Below are 20561 nucleotides of genomic sequence, written 5' to 3'. Positions count from 1 at the left end.
TCACCCCTTTGAGTCACCAGAACCAGCGCTGAGGGGCTAGGTGGGGGTGTGGTGAGCTGGACCTGCTCCTTAGAGGAAACAGGTTGTACAGGCTAAGGGAAGTCCAAGGCGGGTTCTGTCCATCCCTCTGGCCCAGGAAACAGAGGACTGAATGCCCCCACAGAATGTATGGCATCCATAGCCTCTGCCCTAGAATCCCCCTCCTCCTGGAGCTGACCCCAAGAGACCTCCCGTGAATACAGAACGAGCATTTCTGCAGCATGTTCCCGGCGGGTCTTTCTCACCCACACAACTGCCAACAACCTGCAAGGTCGTCAACAGGAAAGGGTTATGCCCGCCGTGTGCCTGTGGAACACAGTAATGTCACAGAAAGATCTCAGCATTCTGAGTGCCAACCTCAGGACAGCACAGATGGGATGGTAATTCCCGGAGGAACTGGGAGGAAACACACCAAACTCCCTCAGGGCACTCAGGAGTGATGCTCCCCCTCCCCCTGGTCTCATTTGGTTTTAGGAAACCATCAATAACAGCAGCGGGGCCCTGAGGAGCATGATACTAGGCTGACGGGAAGAGAAGGCCAGTGGAGTCCAGGAAGAGCCACAAGAGGCCAGAAAGATGGGTTCGGTATCCTGGAGACCTAGCAAGGGGTGCTGCAGAGGGAACATGAGTGGGTCCGTGCAACCTGGGACACCTGCCTCTGATTCCATCTGTACTCACGATCAAACCAGATGCCAGGAAGGCACTAAAGTCCCCCACTCCACTCCTCACTCAGGAGTCTGAGAAAGTGATCCCACCCTGGCCAGTGTGGAGCGCAGGAGAGCACCTGCAACACAAACCAAGTCACTGGGCGGTGGTGGCGCAAACTAATCCCAGCACTTGGGAGGCAGAGGCAGGCAAATAACTGCGTTCAGTGGCCAATCTGGTCCACAGTGTGAGTTCTAGAACAGCCTGGGCTACACAAAGAAATCCTGTCTCGAAACAACAACAACAAAACAAAAGCAACGACAACAAAAAGTAAGCGCCCAGGTGAATGACCACACCCAACTGCCCATGTCCACCCCAGGAAACAGGGCTGGCCTCACAGACAAGGGCCTTCATTGAGCTTGCTAGTGTTTCTGGGATGATCATGCTGCTCGTGTTTCCCCTGGGAGCCTCCAACACCACACATACACACTCACTTCTTGGCCCAGCCCTCAGCCTCATTGAGACATAAGACCGCCCTTGACGTACGCTACATAACGTGCCCAGAATGGCCTCCTCATTGCACATCCTCACGAATGCCCTGCCCATGCCAGCCTCCTTTCTCTTTCTGCAGGTTCTCTTCTCCGTTCCCTACCACCTCATCACCCACACCCTCCCAACTGGCAAGCTCCAGCACAGGAGCCAGGTCCTCCAGGACATCCTCACTGTCCAGTGTCCACTGCTGTTTCCCACTACATGTGAGATGGACAGCGGCCAAGTCCCAGCTGCAGGCCCAGAGGTGGTGGGAGGCTGGGCCAGAGTCCAACTCCAAACCACACTCAGAAGGCCAATGACCTCTGCAAGCCACCTTTGACCCTCAGTCTGGTGAGTCAAGAAGAAACAGGGCTGAGTCACTCCCAGATGTCCCCCCATTAAGCCCTGTTTAAGACAACTGACATTACGTACTAAATACCACAGCCCGAACGTGAAGGTCATCGTCCAGGCCAGCCTGTGGGAGCAAGTCTAGCTGGGCCAAGTCAAGGCTAGCACCAACTGGGCTACCCATGTGCCAGCAGGGAGCTCGGTGTCATCACCACGCTCCACTTTCAAGGCAGCTGAGCAATCCTTAAGTGAGGTCCTTGGGGATCTAAAAGTGAGATTCAAACATCAGCTCCAACACAAGCCTCCCAACTCAGACACCATCAATGCAAAGCAATGCCTTCCTCTCCCTGCTCACTGACACTTCCAGGAATGAGCAGCATCTAAGGCTAGCCCTGAGGCACCCCAGGACCTGCAGCCAAGGACTGCTCCCCAGTCTAGGCTTTCTCCTCCCCTTGCCTTTGACATGAGACACACCAGAGAAAGGCATTTGGAACTGCCACTTTGTCGGCCTTGATGACAGCCCTGACAGGTGCTGTTATTATTCCTGTATGATTGATGTGGAAACTGTAGCCCAGGCATCCTCCCAAGATCACTTAGACCGCGCAAGTTAGGCCTGGAGCCTAGGACCACTGAGCCCCAGGGATCTTCACACTGCCTCTCCTGCTCCAAGTTCGGCTCTGCATGCCGCCCAGCCGGCCCACAGAAGTGGGGTCTCTCTCCATCATTCGTTAATCTTCAGCGTATTAGCCTGAGCCTGGGTCTAGCTGGAGGGGACGAGGACAAGAACAGTTGTGGGATTTGGGGCCATCAAAAAAACACAACTTCAGAAAACACAACTTCCCTAGGGGGAAGACAGGATAATGCTACAGTTTCATTTATTCATTCATTCATTCATTCAGCCCCACTCAAACACCCTTCACTCAGCTCAGGGCTTGAACACTACCACTGAGTTACAACCCCAGCCCCTAGAGTTTTGAGATAGGGTCTCACTATGAAGCCACCCGGTTAGGCCTTCCTTCACGTCATCTTTTTGCCTCTGGCCTCCCCAGTGCTGGGATGACAGACACATGTCACCATACTTAGCTTTAACATTCTGACCTGCATCCTACCAATAAACCAGAACCAATAAAACAGAATATGACCAGAGCCTTGAAAGAGGCCAGGTGAGGGGCGTGGAAAGTCAAAGTGGAGAGGACCCGAGCTGTTTGGCTGGGAAAGTTGGAGCTGGAAGGACCAGGGCCTTTTTTATCCCAGTTATTCCATTTTTTAATAGGAAGGGAAACTGTGACCCAGGAAGGAGATGGGACCTTCTAAATGCCAAGAATAAGTGTATGGAAACATCAGGATTAGACTGCGGGCCCACTGACCTTTGGGTTAGATTCCCTGGAACCAGATGAGAGATGCTTCCTGGGTAAAATGAATGAGTGCAGGAAGGAGAGGAGCAGAGACACCTACGCAGCGGGGACTGCAGCTCACTGTGGTCTCTCACTCCATGCAAGGTGTGGGCAGAAGGGAGGCCCTTCCATTCACCAATGCTCAAGCTCCACTAGCAGCCAATCAGGGCTCTAAAATCGGAAGAAACTTTGGTTGCCTTGGCAACACAGACAAAGCCTCTCCTCCACACCAGGATCAGCTGGAGTAGGATTCCACCCAAGCAGACAGGGCGCTCTTCTCTCCTGGCCTTAGGAGCAGAACAGACTAGTCCTGAACTCCAGCTGTGTCCTGGGTCCACCTCTGGAGGGGAGGCAGGAGCAGATGGGCCCACAAATCTAAGGCTCAGGACAGTGACGTGTCCTCTCCATCTTTCAGAGTCTGCCTACACTGGGTTTGCCTTAAAATGGGCCTGGGCCTGGGGCTGTCATCAGTTTATGACTTAAGCCTTCTTCCCTGATTCCCACTTGGATCGGGGCTAGTTCCTCCCTTTCTCTTGTACCCCCATTCTGGCCCAGGTTGTCCTTGAGAAAATGGAACATCTATGACCTAAGGTTGCTAGCCCACACTCATCAAGAGGTAAAAGAAAAGAAGAGCTTTAATCCCAGTAGTAGAGGCAGGAGGATCTTTAAGTTCAAGGCCAGCCTGGTCTACAAAGTGAGTTCTAGGGCAGCCGAGGCTACACAGAGAAACCACGTCTCAAAAAACAAACAAACAAAACAAGGCAGTGGGGAAGTGCCGGCCTCATGCCACCTTTGAAAAGTTGCCCAGCCCCATCCAGAGCCCTGAAACACATAAAGCGTTCTGCTAAGTGGAATTGCCTCTATACACTTTGAAGAAAACTGATGGGCTCTGAAAACAGTTTCCAAATAGAGTCCCAGCATTGCCACCTACAAGCCAAATGGCCATTTCCTCCCTTGCCAAGTCCCTAGGCCATGTGTAGTATCTCCATGGAGGACTCTCTTGACTCAGAAGAGGAATCCATCACTCCGGGATTTGGGGAATGTTTTCCACACCAGAGACCAGAGCAAAGCCAAGCAGGGTATCCCGCACCTGTAACATGAACCTGGGAGGTGGAGACTGCAAGATGAGGAATTCAAGGCCACCTTGGCTTTCCAGAAAGTTCGAGGACAACCCAGGCCACCTAAGACCACGTCTCAAAAAAAACCAAACAGGAGAGCTGGAGAAATGGTTCAGAGATCAATCAAGAGCATTGGTTACTATTCTGGAGGAGCTGGGTTTGATCCCAGTACCCACATGGTAGCTCACAACTCTCTGCAACTCTAGCTTCAGGGGATTCAATGCCTTCTTTCAAAATCTCTGGTGCACAGGTATACATACAGGCAAAATAATCATACACATAAAGTAAAACAAAAAAAATTTAAACAAAAAAAACCCAACAACATTGAGTACAAAAAGTCCAAACAACAGGGTTTCTCATGAAGCATCTCACTAGCCAGGAAAGACAAACTGGACATCAAGACCCACAAGCATGTCCAGATTCTGCTCACCACAACCCTCCACCAGCCACTGAAAGCCCTACAGTTCCCACTCACCATGACTCCACAATCTCCACCAGCCACTGGAAGTCCTACAGTTCCCCACACACAGGTTCCTTCCTCTCCCCTCCCTCCACACAGCCGGCCCCCTTGCTTATCCACTCTCTCTTACATACTCCTTAAACTGTCTCTTCTCCATTTTTGTTGCCTGAGGTTAACCCAGTACCAACAGCCTGCCTCCTGGCACTGCCTCCCACCAATGACACTGCCCAACCCACTTGTGTCTTCTACTCTGCTCCACCAATCCATCTCATCACTTCCTGCCTGAGAGCTGGCTGCCTCATTCCCAACCTAATGCCCTTCAGGATCCTCCTCGAAGTCTCAGCTCCTGGCTGGGTGTACTCAGGCATAGGATGCTGGCTGCCTGCTATTGCACTTTTCTTCTACTCCCCAGCTTGTCTAGCAAGCTTAGGCCCACTCTAAAACCCAATCCCGTTTGAGGCCCTTTGTTTACTGTTTCCTTTGCACCCGTGATTAACTCTTTATCCTGGCTAGTTTTTTTGTTTGTTTGTTTGGTTGGTTGTTTTTTTGTTTTTGTTTTTGTTTTTGTTTGTTTGTTTTTCGAGACTGGGTTTCTCTGTAGCTTTGGTGCCTGTCCTGGAACTAGCTCTTGCAGACCAGGCTGGCCTCAAACTCCCAGAGATCCGCCTGCCTCTGCCTCCCAAGTGCTGGGATTAAAGGTGTGCGCCACCACCGCCCGGCTTTTTCTGGCTAGTTTTATGTCAACTTGACACAAGCTAGAATTGTCTGAAAGAAGGGAAGCTCAACGAGAAAATGCCTCCATAAAATTTACTTAGTGATTGATGGGGAAGGCCCAGCCAATTGTGGATGCACCATCCCTGGGCTATTGGTCTCAGGTTCTACTAGAAAACAGGCTGTGCAAACCAAGGAGAACAAGCCGGTAAGCAGCATTCTCATAGCCTCTGCATCAGCTCCTGCCTCCAGGTCCCTGCCCTCATGTTTCTGATGATGAACTGTTCTATGGAACTGTGGGTGAAATAAACCCTTTCCTCCCCAAGCTGCTTTTGGTCATGGTGTTTCATCGCAGCAATAGTAACCCTAACTAAGACACTCTTTCTTTGAAAGGCCGTTTCTGAACGTGCCGCTGCTGAATGAAAGATGCCAGCTTGCCCCAAGTGAACACAGTCAATGGCATTCCTCTGCCCAGCCTCGCCTGCACTACCTCACTAACATTTACCCAGACCCTAGGAGGCATACACTAATATCAATCCATCTACAGATGAAGAAACCAAACCCGAGCTGTGGATGAATCCAGCAGAGGCCATGGATAAATCTATGCATTAAACCCTCAGGTTGGGGGGCTGGAAAGATGGCTGTGGTTAAGAGAACTGACTGTTCTTCCAGAGGACCCAGGTTCAACTCCCAGCACCCATATGGCAGCTCGCAACTGTCTCTGACTCTGGTTCCAGAAGCACCCTCACACAGACAGGCAAAACACCAATTCACATAAAATAAAAATAAAGCTTAAAAAAAAATAAAAACTCAGGTCACCCTGTCCTCTGCCCCGCAAGAACCCTGCAGTAGCTAATGGAATCAGAAAATACAGCTTGTGCCCCACTGAGTTCTCCTGGGTTGGCAAAGCCACATCAGCAAGGGTCTAGCCTGTTCCTCTCTAGGTTTGCCTTTATCCAGCGTACCCCATAGTACAGCAAGGACTATGGGCTTTTAATAAAGAGTGGCTGTAGCCAGACTTTCAAGAGAGCTGTGCATTTATCTCCATGGCCAACAATGATTTGTCTTCCTTCCTTCCTTGATGGTGGTGGTACACACCTTTAATCCTAGCTCTTGGGAGGCAGGCAGATCTCTGAGTTTGAGACTGCAGAGCAAGTCCTGGTCTGCAGAGCAAGTTCCAGGAGAGCAAGGGATATACAGAGACTCAAAAGCAAAGAGCAAACAAAAAGATTTATCTCTTTTTATTTTACACATATGAGCATTTTGCCAGCATGTATGTCCTGTTGCCTACAGAGGTCAGAAGAAGGCCTTGGATATTTGGAACTGGAGTTACAGACAGTTGTAAGCTGCCGTATGGATGTTGGGAACTGACCCAGGTCCTCTGGAAGAGCAGCCAGTGCTCTTCACTGCTGAGTCATCTCTCCATTCTCACCAGCAATGATTTCTGGGCACTGTCCTTCAGATAATCTAAACCACAGCTGGGCATCAGGGATCCAACACCAGCTCAGCTTTCCAGTTTCAGTTGCTGCTGCGCCCTCACCCCCTGCACGAGTGGGTATTAACTTACTTCCATGTTAATTCCCTCTAAAAGCCACCATTTACCAAGCACCTACTAAGAGCGGTGTTGTAGGCCCAGGCATCCACCGGCACTCTCACTCCCTCCATCAGAAACACACTGACTGCCTAGCTTGTGTTGTGCACTGTAGAAATAAGAACAGAAATGAACTATTAAACACATACACACTCACACACATTATGATGACAAGGGATTGAGATATGGAGATAAACTGGGCATAATGGCTTAGGTTAGTAACTCAAGTTTAAGCAGCAGGGTCATGAATTCAAGGCTAACCTGAGCTGCATAGCAAGGTCTTATTTCAAAAGCTGGGCAGGGCAGAGAGAGATAGCAGTTATGGGATCAGTGGGATGGAGAATTAAATAAACTGAGACATAAAAGGTAAGGAGCCAAAGCCATAAAGAGCCAGAGGAAGCAGCCAGGTGTGGTGGCACAGCCTTTTATCCAAGCATTCCAGAGGCAGAGGCAGGCTGATCTCTGGGTTCGGTGCCAACCTGGTCTACAGAGTGAGTTCCAGGTCACCCAGGGCTGTACAGAGAAACCTGTCTCAAAAATCAACCAAAGAGTCAGAGAAAGAACTCTAAGTGAAAGGAACAACCTATATAAAGGTCCTGAGGTGAGAATTTGCTGAATGACAGAAGATTCCTGGGGCTCAATGAAGTGACCAGTGGGGAGAAACACGGTGGGGGAAGGAGGCTCCCTTTCCTAGAGGGCCTTCATGGGAAGTTTAGACTTTGATTTTAAGATTTTAATTTTTTCCCCCAAGACAATGTTTCTGTATAGAGCCCTGGTTGTCCTGGAATTTGCTCTGTAGACCAGTTGGCCACAAATTCAGAAATCCGCCTGCCTCTGCCTCCCAACTGCTGGAATTAAAGGTATGCACCACCAGGCCCAGTTGGGAAGTTTAGATTTTATTATAAGAACAAAAGAGTCAGTGAAGTGGCTTGTGTCTTGGAAGATACTCTCCTGTATGCAATATATACAGAGTAACTGATCCACCCCCCCCCCCCCAGTATGCAATGTATACAAAGTAACTGATCCCCACTGGTCCAGAGGAGAAACCTGGTAAACATGAGTCCCGTATACTCCTCTCCACCAGCCTTTCATCCCAGGCAGAGAACATCCTCTTCTAATTCCCATTCCTTCTTCTAACCTAGATGTTGTCAAAACCTACATTTTCTGAGGACATGAGGGATAATTAATCTGCATACTCTTGTGAGTATCCAGTGAGGCGGTCCCGTGTACTTCAGCCACACAGTGGGGTTGCCGCAGAGATGGGCTGTTCCTCCCTCCCCCTGAACCGGCTGTTGGGTTGACTGCAGATCAGGAGGGACAGGAGCCAGCAAACTAAGGCTTCCCTCTACCTTCTCATTCTCTATCTGGCACCCGTGGAGATGCTCAGAAAGTCTGGCTCTTGGCAATTATGAGCTGGGAAAGTAGGTAAGGGAGGTGCCTAGGGAAAGCTCCCTCCACCCCTGCACTCACATCTCCCGCTTTGAGAGGGTCACAGTACAGAAAGAAGCTATTTCCCGGAGACATTTGATACTCACTAGGACGTTAGCTGACCCTGTCAACATCTGCAGGAAGCAACCATAAGGCAAAGTCTGTCTTCCCATTCGGAGCCTAGGGCTGTCAAGATTGCTCAGTTTGTCCAAGAACAGATAGGAATGAATGGCAAAACTCTAGTTAGGATAGTATGATTGGAGAACACTGAGCCCCAAGCCCACAGATAAAGAGACTGATGTTCAAGGAAAGACTAGACTTACCCACAGTGACAGACTGAGGAAGTCTCCAGCACAGGTAGAAAAGGTAACTGAGGGTAGGTTGGGCTTTGGGGGTGGGGGTCAAGGGCAGGGCAGCACTGCTTCCTCTGGCCTGGCCTGCCCCAGTTCCAGCCCTCCCATTGCTCAGGGGTGTGGCAAAACCTGCCAAACCAGTCCCGGTGCCAGGGCCAAATGGCAGAGCCCAGAGCTGTGGCAGCAGCCAGCAAGAGTCTGGGACCGGAAGGACTCAAAGAGGCTCCTCCCAACCTGCCAGCCCGGCCAGAGGTCCTTGCACTGCCTGGGGACAGGATAGGTGCTCACCGCTGAGCCTTCTATCACTGGAATGTTGTGCGTCAGGAATAACCAGGACTGTCCCCCAAGTCCCTCCCCTTCTGCTCGGACAGTCAACCTTCTGTCTAGCTGTGTCACTTGAGCAAGAAACCAGAGGCTTATCTGAGAACTGAGACAGAAGGCAGGGAAGGTGGAAAAATGACAGAAATTGCCCTCGGATCCTGTGGGACCAAGAAGCGCCCTCTAGACAGGAAAGACTTTGTTAAAAGGCTGGGCTCATGTGAGCACGTGACACATGGGCCACAAGAGTGTCTCACAGATGCAAGGGACTCCCATCTCAACACAAACCCTCAGAGGGGCAATGGGGAGACGACCACAGACACGCACAGACTAGCCCAAGGCCACACAGCAAGACCACACCAGAGATGGGAGCACAGAATAAGACTGACTTCTCAGAACACAGAAGCTTCCATGGAACAAGCACTTTCCCCAGACTCAAAATCCCACCCATACCAAGAGGCCCCTTTCTTACGATCTCTCAGGAGCTCCAGAGACTGGGGGAAAGTTCCCTTCATTTTACCAGCCAGGTACCGCCAATCCCTGAGTGTTGCTATACAAAAATACCACCCACAGCTGGCTTTGTTCCTCACACCTCCAAAGGCTAGAATGTCAAGGTGGCAGCAGATATGGTGTCGGTAAGGACTCTACTTTCTGGTACACAGCTGGCACCTTTCAGCATGTCCCCACATGATAGAAGGACAAGCCGGCTCTCCGGGATCTTTCGCAAGAGCAGGCATGCTGTTCACAAGGAAGGAGCCTTCACCCCAAAGGCTCCACCCTAAAACTAGCACCCAGAGCTATGTGCCAGCACTTGGATCCTAGGGACATAAATACAGCACGTGTTTACCTGCAGCGCTGGCCTTCTGCACTCCAGCATCCAGGACACCAGCTGTGGTGAGAGCTCAATGAACGCGCCAGCAGTCGGAGACACAACCCTTTTCTAGGCACAGCCACCGGGGCCAGGAGTGGGAAAACAGAAAACAGACAAGAAAAGGAAACCTGAATCTAGGAACTGAGGGCTGTCTGGCTATGAGACAAAGATATCGTGGGCTCCGAGCTACCAAGGTCCTGAGCCCAAAGGCTGTGGGAAAGAGTTGTGCCAGCCACACTGAACATCTGGATTTTAGGCCTATGCGTGTCTGTCACCCAATGCTAACCTTATCTATGATATTCACAGAGTAAAAAATCAGGGTCAAATTAACCCCGCCCTTCCCTGGTGGAGCCCCAGAGGCAGGTTCCCCCAGCACCTCAACAGGGATTTTCAAAGCAGGGAGACCCAAGCTGAAATCATGAGGGACCACTTCCCTGATAAATATTAGCACAATGGAGATGCTGCCGCCTCCCCTGCCTCCCAAAGGGCATGTACAGTGATGGATGGGCTCATGGTCTGTGAACTGCAAAGGGCTGAACACATGAAATTACCAACAAGAAGACAATCATCACTGGCCTTGCTGACCACATCCGATCCCAATATCTAAATATCAACCACCATCATCACGGTTTAAAGTTCACAGTAGAAGGAACTACCTACTGAGTAAAGCTGCCTGTGTTCTCACCAAAATGAGGATCATTATTGACTCCATTTTACGGATGGTCAAATCAAGGCACAGAGGCAAAAAAAACATCTCACAGAAACTCACAGTAGTGGAACAAGGTCTCCATGCAGGCCTGAGTCTGGACAGAGCACAAGTTCAACTGCAATCCACTGCTGAGGCAATTCCAGCAGCCAGAGAATGATGGGTCCCCATGTTAACGCAGTCACCTCCCTGACTCCTGCAGTAGTAACCGCGAGAGGACACAACTCTGTCTCAAGTAGCTGGGACCATCAACCCAGCCATGTGGCTGTGTTTTCTATCTTTGCACAGTTATCTGTCACCCTCCTGGGCTGTAGTTGCCTTGTGCTCCCCCGTCCTGGGTACCCATGTGGCCACCCACAGTCCTGGCGTGAACCTCCTGGCACCAATCACGCTATCTCTGCTGTCTGTCAAAGTCTCGGGACAACGGGAAGAAATGGAGGTTGTTCATGCTAAATGGTGCATCCCCCGTGGCTGTGCAAACTGTAGGAAAAGTATTCAGTCAAGCCTTAGTGAAGCAGAGGTTAGATGGCAGGGGAGAAAAATCTTTGCCAACTCTATAAAACTCTCATTCAATTGCTCAAGATGAGCCTCTTCATGTTCCCTGGCCTCCGTTTCTTTACCTGTTAAGTGGGGACTATTCTTGGCCTATCTCTTCTCAAGGCTGTTATGATGAGCAAACATATGTGCTTTACAAGATGTGATATTTATTAATGCATTTATTCAACAAATCTGCTGAGCTCTCACGGGTGGGGTATGCTCTAATCTAGACTATTCTTTTTTTTAAAAATAATTATGCTTATTTTATGTGTGAGAGTCTATTGCTTGCATGCTTGTGTGTGCGCTGTGTGCACGCCTGGTGCCCACAACGGCCAGAAGAAGGCACTAGACTCCCTGGAATGGAGTTACAGATGGGTGTGAGCCACCATGTGGGTGCTGGGAACTCAGCAGGGTCCCACACAAGAGCAGCTCTTAAATGCTGAGCCATTTCTCCAGCACCCCCAGTCTTGAGTGATGAGAGAGGTCATTCGCCTGTCATAAAGCTTATCTAGAGTATTTCCAGACTTGCACAACCATCCCCAACGATCCCAGGATCCCTTTTGGGCTTACGAGAGTCCAGTGCTCTCAGAAGCTCAAATCTCTAGTTTGGGTTCATACACGGCACTACTTTTCTGGAAAAACCCAAAGCACCCCTTAGTGTGTACAAGGTAAACACTGAACACACTGTCTTAGAGAGTACACTCAGTGTGCTGGGCTTCCCCAGGAAAAGCCCACTCCTGACAGCCCAGGCCCAGCCTCTTTCCAGCCGGGCCTCTCTAGTAACCGGATGGCAGCAACTGCCAATCCTGGCTTCAGTTTCCCCATCTACTACTTGGATAGCAGGCAGCAGCCCATGCTTCTAGCATCTCACAGAAGGAACCCCAAACCCGTCAAATGGTCACTCTTGTTCAGGTTGCCAGAAGGAAGCCCAGCTTGTTACACTGGCTAAGACGGGCAAAGCAGTGGGTTGGAGATGGAGATATGAGACCTGAAAACACAGGAGGCCTTATTCTGCAGTTCTCAGAAAGTTGGAGGCAAGATGCTCACATGCCCACACACGCATGTGCATGAGCGTGCACACACAAACACGCACACACACACACACACACACACACACCAAGCATGCAAGCACACTGGCCTAGATCAAGGAGGGGATACTGGAGTGGGGAGGAACTGAGAGAACACTCCCAAAGCTCCCCATAGCTGCCAGCACCAGGCAATGGGAAGGAGGAGCTGGATTCCTGTGCACTGAAAACCTAGCTCTACTACGCTAAATGTGTGTCCCTGGAGAAGTCATTTGCCTTCTCTGAGCCTCAGTTAATCTACCCACAAAAAGGGACTATTAAGGTTTAGGATATGACTCAGCTGGTAGACTGCTTGCTTGGCGAATGTAAAAGGCCAGTCCCAGTCCCCAGCACGACAGAGACCAGGTGTGCTGAAATCCCAGCAGGAGGACTAACAGAAGTTCAAGGTCATACTAAGTTTTTTGTTTTGAGGTACATTCAAGGCCAGCCTAGGCTATCTAGGAGACTATCTCAAAATCAAAACAAAACAACTCACTTTTCTGTCCTGTACTTCAGGATTATAGAGGAAAATCAGAGGGGGGGGGGGGACTGAGGATCCTTCTGTGGGAAAATCTTAGGTACTTACTTGTATTCTAGTCCATGTGAGCTAGAGAAGATCAGAGAAACTCCAGGCTATGGAGCCTCAGAGGAATGCTGGATATCTAAGCCTTATCTGGGGGAACATTCCAGAGCCAGGACCCTCCCCAAACAGCCCTGCTGTGGGATGATTCCTTCCAGACGCAATGAATGTGCTGCTCTTATTGGTTGATAATAAAGACTAAATTGGCCTATAGCTAGGTAGAATAAAGCTAGGTGTGAGTTGAGAGAGCTGTGAGCCAGCTGCCCAAGAAGCAAGATGCCAGAGGGCCGACCAGTAAAGCCATGGCCACATGGCAATACATAGATTAACAGAAAGGGTTACTTTAAATGTAAGAGCTAGTTAGCAATAAGCCTGAGCTATAGGTCAAATATTTTGTAATTACTATTAAGCCTCCGGGTGATTATTTAAAAGTAGCTGCAGGACAGAGCAAGACAGAGAAACCTCTCCTTACACAGCCCCTCTGGTTGCAGGCAGGCAGTAAGTCAAGGGATGACCTGTTACTGCAGGCGAGAGAGGCTGGGGAGCAGGTGGTACATCTGGAATCAGGGAGACCATAAGGTGGCAAAAGCAGGGGAAGGAAGTGCAGGCTTCCTCACTGAGTCTCCCATGAGTCCGTCCCTCATTCAGAAGACAATGACACAGCTACCTTCTGTGTGACAAAGACATGCCACTGCTTTCCTTAGAACTTTGGGGTCCTCACCTATAAAATGTAAGTTCTCCTTAGTAAGTATGACTGCCACTAACAGCGAACTCATTCCTCGGTTCTCCTTGATCCCGGATTCAGGTACTGTCTACCTGCCTGCCCAGGATGATTAACAGTAAGAGAGGTGGCTCTTCAAGGGTCAGTGCCACCTCTAGTTCAGAGTGAGGCTAGGAAGCCCTCTCTCCAGAAAGACCACCAGAAGTCACCTGCCTCTCGGAGCTCTGAACTCTGGGCAATGGACCATCCTCCACCAGCAGGGGTGAAGGGAGCCTAATTCTAAAACCTACTAGTGAGCATGCCCTGGGGGTCCACCGTCCAGATGGGGCTAGCCTCCTCATATCTGGAAGGAGGGGAAGCATACCGAGTATTTCTCTCACACTATTGAATAAAACAAAATGGAAGAAAGGGGCACTTTTGGAGGAAGCAGAAAACATGACTTTGCCCGCAGCTTTCCAATCCTAGGGAAACCTAACGACCCCTGCTTCTCCCCTTCCCGCCGTTGATCAGGCATTCCCCTCTCATGGAGAGCCCTTCCTGAATCAAACATTTAGATCCCAGCTCCATTCAACTGGATCCAAGCCCCCTCCTCCCCTCTTCCCTGATCTCTCCTCTGAACTCCCATTGTGCTTGGCCCGTCTCTCTTAACGGCAATTTGCACAGTGTCCCAGCGACAGCTGCACACCTCCATCCCACTCTGGAGGACACAGGGATGACGGTCGTTTCAGCAAAGGCTCTGAAGCCCAGCAGATATGACCTTAAACAACGGCTTGTGGAATCTCAGCCCTGGGACCCTGGGCTTGTCTCACTGAGCGTGTTCCTGCTGGCAAACGGGGCAATAAAAGTACCCCTCTACCAATCAGCTGGTGTAATTAAATGAGATAATACGTCCAGTACAGAACCTCGAAGAAAGCAAAGCCTAATGATGCAGCCTTGGTCTGGGAGACCTTTTAGGCGGGTTCATGGATGGATTTTCTTCTCTTTCGAGACACCTGGCGCAGTGTTGCATGCTGGACAGACAGATTTGCATGGAGACAGACCATGAACTTCAGCAGGAAGTCAGAACAGTACAGCTGGGGTTTGGATTGCCTCTGTAGGCCATGAAGCGTGCCACTAAGCAGCAGGCAAACAGACACATGGTGGTCACTTGACCTACCAAACGGAACAATTGGAGGCTGGGCTCTGAAGCCAGGCTCCATGGGCCTGAATCCCAGTGTATGGATTAAGTTGCACCGCTGCTTCTGCACCTATACAATGGGCTGATGATGACAGTACTCACCAAAGGACCGTCATGAGGATAACACGCACGCCACACAGAGGCCTGAAAGCACATCAGGTCTCTGTCACCAAGGCTGCATTATTGGGCCTTTGCTTCCTTCAGGCTTTATGCTAGCCATATCCTCTGATGTAATTATACTAGCATATCAATGGGGGGGGTACCATCACTGCCCCCCTTATCAGAAACACGCTCAGAGAGGAGACTGGCTGCCTGGGTCACAGGCAGACAGTGATGCAGTCATTAAGTGATTGTTATCACTGCCGATGTTCTCCATACCCAACAAAGAAGAGGGGCATTTCTGCCCCCTGCAGGCTATGAACTGTTCATCCTCCTATAACCGGGACTCAGCAAAAACTCTAGTATGGTCCAGGGGTGTCTGTGCAGCGGTCACCATGACCTTGGTCTGGTGGTAGCCTCACCCCTCCGTTAGGAACATGGGCAGGAAACTGACCTATGCCAAGCAACTCAAAATATTCCTGTCTAACAAGAATGAGACCAGTCAAGAGTCTTTCTCTTGACAAAGAAACCCTAGAAGGAAATCAGTCCTTTCTTGATGGCCAGACATCTAAACTGAGGCAGGGGACAGCTTGTAGGGAAGAGACAAGAGGAGTGAGAGAAAGACAGTGGGTTTATGGCGCGTTAGCCTGATTCTTCATCCTCAGTCCTATGCTCTGATCCAGGTCAAGCGGGCAAGAGGAGCAAGACTGCACCGCCAATGTAGGGACTGCCCCTGCGCACTTAGGCCCAGCCTCTCCCAGCTGGGAACCCTTCAACAGGTCTAATATGCTCATCCACAGTCTATTAAATATGGAGCTGAGGTCCAGAAAGGAAAAGTAACAGGGCCAAGACCTCAGAGAAGTATATGGGACTTAGTGGGCCAGCGGCCTCCTGGACAGCAGGCATCCTGCGAAAACTAACGCCCCCCCTCCCACAACCCCTGGCTCTCTCAGTAAACAGATGGTGTCTAATACCTGTTGTCTCTTCTTTCTCTACCCTGAGTCCTACAGAGTGGCCTCTGAACCCGGCTCCTGGGAGGGCTTGAGGAACATGAGGAATAAATGCTTGAGCAGATGGACCTCTGCCTCCTGTTCCTGAGCCCCCACTTCTCTCTGCACACAGGAGCTTACCCAAATGTCAGGGAACTGCTGCGCAGGCCCCCTCCTGGGGACTCCTAATCCACCGCCCCTGCTGTCTGGGCTGCCCTTTGGTTGCACACGGACAGAGAATTCCTTGTTCCCAGTGCTTCCTGCCCAGAGATCTCCGTGGGGCCGAGTGCTGGCAGGAAGGAACCAAATCGCTCCTCTTACATGGAGCTAAAGCCACCCCTGCCCCCACGACTCAGGGATAACACACTCCAGCTCTGTAACCATTCATTCTACCTGCCCCAGCCTGGCTCAACAGCAACTGCCAGCCCCTCCACCACAGACCCTGGGCACGCATGCGTGTGTGTGTGTGTGTGTGTGTGTGTATGTGTATGTGTGTGTGTGTATGTGTGTGTGTGTACCTCATATGGATCCAAAACTATACTAGAAGATTCTAGAATAATGTTACAGCCGCAGCAATCCTGCCTAACAGCCCCACGGTGACAATGGCACGTGACTTTACAATTTCTCAATCCACGTAGGTCGCTAGCTTTTGCCCGCTCTGCAACCTCACCCTACTGTGAGCCAGTAGGATTTTTGATTTCTCTTTTCTGTTTGTTGACTTAATTTGCTTTATCTTATTGTTGTGAGTCCAGCCCTCATGTTGGTCTGGACCATCCCCTCAGCCTCCTTAGTGGAGGTCTGTAGGCCTGTGTCACCGTGCCTCGCTGAGCCAATGGTGTGTGAAGTATCTGACCCAAAGGCAAAGAAAGGTCTGTGGTATTGCCTGTCCTGAGGAATTAGCCAATTCTCTAGCCTTGCCTCAACTTCAGAAGGGGATGCAACCCACTTAGCTATCCTGTATGTTAAGATTCCTTGAGATTCATTTCCGACAAACATTTCCCTAAAAAAAGCTGTCTCAAAAAAAAAATAGACAAAACAAAAGAGAATTTTCCTGCCAGAAAGTTCAAGAACTCTCATTTATTCTGACCCTAGGCTCCCCAACACCTGCCTGGACCACAAATACATGATTCTAGGACCAAGACCCAGGAGGTTCCATTGTGTTCAGTGGCAAGGCTGAGCAGAACTGCCCTCTGACTTGTCTAATCTACACCCAGGAGTGGCTGAGCAAAGGGAAGCAAGGGCCGAGGGCCTGCAGATCCAGCTAGATCCAGCAGCTTCCAGTCTGCCGTCTCCACCCTTGGTGGGCAAGCAGCTCAGGCAGAGGGTGCCAACAGAGTGCCCAGTGAAGGAATGCTTCAGCCTCTGCTTCCACGGGGACAGTCTCAGCACTGCCCCCTTCGCCAGCCTTAGAGAAACCTGAGACCTAGACAAACCTTCATGCTGCCTCAGCAGTAACAGAACAATCTAGAACCTCTGGGCCCAACCTCAGCTGAAGCAGGAGACAGCCTCTGGGGCACTCACCTCTCCTCTGTACACTGGCTCCCTGGGGAAGGCCTCCTACACCAGGCACCTGGAATGAGAAGAGAGTGTTAGCCCCTTGGCACTTGAGGCTGGCACAAGAGGGTCCATGAAACCTGGGAAGTTGTGGAACCTGTTAAACAGAAAGGCCCAAGAGCCACACAGAGCCGGAGGGCAGGAGGGGAATCTGCAGAGCCCTGGAAGCTACTGTGAGGATGAACCTTTATTCTAAGGCCGCTGTGAATCCACAGGCCTGAGAAAGGAAAGGAAAGAAGTCAAAACTAACTGTGGGACAATTAATGAGGAGGAAGGAGCCTGGGCTGAGCAGCTGGGCTGAGCAGCCAGAGAGAAAACAAAGTGCCCTGGGGACAGACAGGAGGCCCTCTCCTTAGGGCTTTCTTCCACAGCAGCCCAGAGGTTTCCAGCACCCAGGGAAAAGCACCCCCATCTCTGTTTCCACCTGACTGTTCTGCCTCCGTCTCCCCATTTGTGACACAGTGTGGCTGGGCTTAGGCATCTCTCGGAGCCTTTCTAACACTGGCACTCTGTTCATGGAGGTTTTAAGCCCCTTTGCTTCCTCTTTGAGTTTGATCGCAGGCATGGCCTGGTCCACAATGGGCAGTGTAGTCGGGAGGAGAGACCGGAGTCCTCATGCACTCAGGAGCACCAACCTCCATGATTCTGTCTCATAAGGGACATGACGATCAGATGACCAGGAAGAAAACAGACAATGGTTTGTGAACTTGGGCTCTGGAGTCACACAGGCCTGGCTTGTTCTGTGGCCTGGGCAAGTCACTTCCCTCCTAATATAGAGGTGTGAGCGGTTGCATCAGCGTCTAGAACCAACAGGATTAGGACGATCCTATGGAGAGGTCCAGCCTCTCTAACGGGACTCTGTATAACATGAACATCCTGCGCTCCAGGGAGTGAGCTGACACACTGAAGACCATAGTAGTGAGGGGCAGAGCTGGGACAATCGCCCACCCCACCCCCAAAGCCACCGTATCTACACATCCTCAGACTGAACGCCTTGAGGTCCTGCCTCCTCCCACCTTGTATTCCTCTCTCTGCCCAGCCGTATCCCTTCTTGTCTCCACCTCCCAGTCTGACTGGAATTAAAAGCTTGTTACTCCCAAGTACTGGGATTAAAAGTGTGAGCCATCACTGCCTGGCCTCTGTGGCTAACTAGTGGCTGACTCAACACTCTGATCCTCAGGCAAGCTTTATTTGTTAGAGCGCAAAATATCACCACAGGACATAGATGGTGTGGGGGAAGGGGGTGGGGGTGATGGTGGGAGGGTAGGGATGGGAGGGGGTGGGAATGGTGCTGCTGCTGCTGCTTCTTCTTCTCCTACTTCTTCTTTGAGTTAGTTATCTCTCAATTTGCCCTGGCTAGGCTGGCACTCACTGTACAGACCAGGCTGGCCTTGAACTCACAGACTGCCTCTTCCTCCCCAGTATCAAGCCTAAAGGTGTACCCTACAACATGGGCCTTGGACCCAGGATCTTAACTACTAGGTTGTCTGTGTACTATTTGGTTTTTCAAGACAGGGTTTCTCTGTGTAGCCCTGGCTGTCCTGGAACTCACTCTGCAGGCCAGGATGGTCTCGAACTCACAAAGATCTTCCTATCTCTGCCTCCCGAGTGCTGGGATCAAAGGTGTGCGCCATCACCGCCTGGCTGCCAGTACATTGTCTTTATTGTTTCTTTTTGGATAAGGAAAGTGAGGCTGAAACAATTCCAAATGACCTGCCTAAGATCAGAGGGAAACTCACCGCGGGAGAGGAGTTTGACTAGGGCCTCCTTGGCGAGAAAGCCTGTGGTCTATCCAGAAAGGAGATTGCTACAGAAAAGCTCTGGTTTTAGGACGTGGAATGGGTAGTGATGACATCAGGTAGCAGTGGCAGTGTGTGTGTGTGTGCTGCATGCCATGCGCCCCACAGCACCCACACGCGCATGCACCCCAAGGCACTCGCATGTGCAACCCACTTAAGAAAAAAAGAGAAGGAGCTGGTGGACAAAAGCCTCTTTCTCAGAAGCTCTCTCTGGGGACCGGACAGGAGAGGAGGCCACAGTCCTGCCAGGGCTGAGCAGAGGGCTGGATCTAAACAAACAGACTCACCAACTGGCCACCATCTTTCTGTGTGATTTCAGCCTGCCTTCCCTCACCTCCACCCTCTCTTCCCTGCACCCTTCCTCCTTTGTATCTCCAGTTCCAGAACAACACAGCTACAGTGAACACTGTCAGGACTCTCTCAGGGCCAGGAGGGGTGATACGAGCTTGTAATCACAACGTTCAGGAGGCAGAGGCAGGAAGATCACCGGAAGTTCAATAACAGCCCATTCTATATAGCGAGCCAAGATAGCCAAAGCTATATAATGAGACCCTGGCTAGGGGTGCGGGATGGGGCTGAGCGAGAGGGTGGGACCTGCAGAATACCAACACAGCCTATCTGCTGGCCTCCAAATACAGGCAAACACATGCATATGCACACACACACACCAAACACAAACAGACACTCTGCTAATTGGCTTTTTGATAACTTGATACAAGCTAGGGCCATCTGGGAAGAGGGAATTCAATTAAGGAATTGTCTCTATCATATTTTCCTGTAGGCAATCTGGGGGGGGGGTTGATTAGTGATTAGGAAGACCTAACACACTGTAGGCAGTGCCACCCCTGGGCCGGTGGTCCTGGGTTGTATAGGAAAGCAGGCAGAAGGAGCCAGTGTTCCGCCATGGTTTCTGCTTCAGCTCCTGCCCTGACTTCACTCAGGGATGAACTGTAATCTGGGATGTGTGAGCCAAATAAACCCTTTCCTCTCCAAGTTGCTTTGGTCATGGTTTCTATCAGAGCAATGGCAAGCAAACTGAGATAACCCTGTCCTGCTATAGGAGATGAACAATACCATTCCTCAGCTGCCCCTGTCTCCTATAGCAACCTACAGAAAAGAGGCCTTGCTAACACTGGCCCCAACATCACCAACAGAGGATTGGAAAGTCCTGTACTTGTACACTGTTTATATAGCTACAAATTTTTCCTTGGAAAGGCCTCTATTTTCCTCATCTGCAAAAGGGCACTAATCTTTACCTGATCCCTGGCATAAAAGGAGATCCAAAGAGGTCCCCGAAAGGAAGCAACTGATGAAGGTACCACACAAAGCATCCCCAGTTCCCCATCCCAGCTCCCATGCATCCCTCTGGTCCACTTCTCACCCAAACATGTGGTACAATCAAACCCACGCAGTGGATGCAGCAGTGGTAGCAGCATCCAAAGAGGAAAGAGCAGTCACTGCCAGTCTGAATCAGGCATGCTAGCCGCTTCCTGGAATGACTTCGCCAGTGCCATCAGTCTCACTGACA

The 20561-nt window shown here is 50.7% G+C and overlaps 1 protein-coding gene across 4 annotated transcripts in view; it reads right to left on the bottom strand.

Moving 5' to 3' along the window:
• Epb41l1 (erythrocyte membrane protein band 4.1 like 1) overlaps positions 1-20561 on the bottom strand; it is a 123846-nt gene that overhangs the window by 89385 nt on the left and 13900 nt on the right. The window contains exon 2 of one of the 4 annotated variants that reach the window (XM_075962742.1): positions 17202-17250. The exons of 2 other annotated variants lie outside the window; for them this stretch is intronic. The gene's annotated coding sequence lies outside the window, so the exon portion shown is untranslated. Of the gene's footprint in view, positions 1-8588; positions 8611-17201; positions 17251-20561 lie in introns of those variants that run through there. One more of the 4 variants, XM_075962745.1, reaches the window with a different exon arrangement.

Source organism: Microtus pennsylvanicus, chromosome 2 (assembly GCF_037038515.1).
Source record: "Microtus pennsylvanicus isolate mMicPen1 chromosome 2, mMicPen1.hap1, whole genome shotgun sequence".
In the NCBI taxonomy this organism is placed as follows: domain Eukaryota; kingdom Metazoa; phylum Chordata; class Mammalia; order Rodentia; family Cricetidae; genus Microtus; species Microtus pennsylvanicus.
Note: the sequence above shows the minus strand (reverse complement) of the source record. Positions and strands in the feature narration are given on the sequence as shown.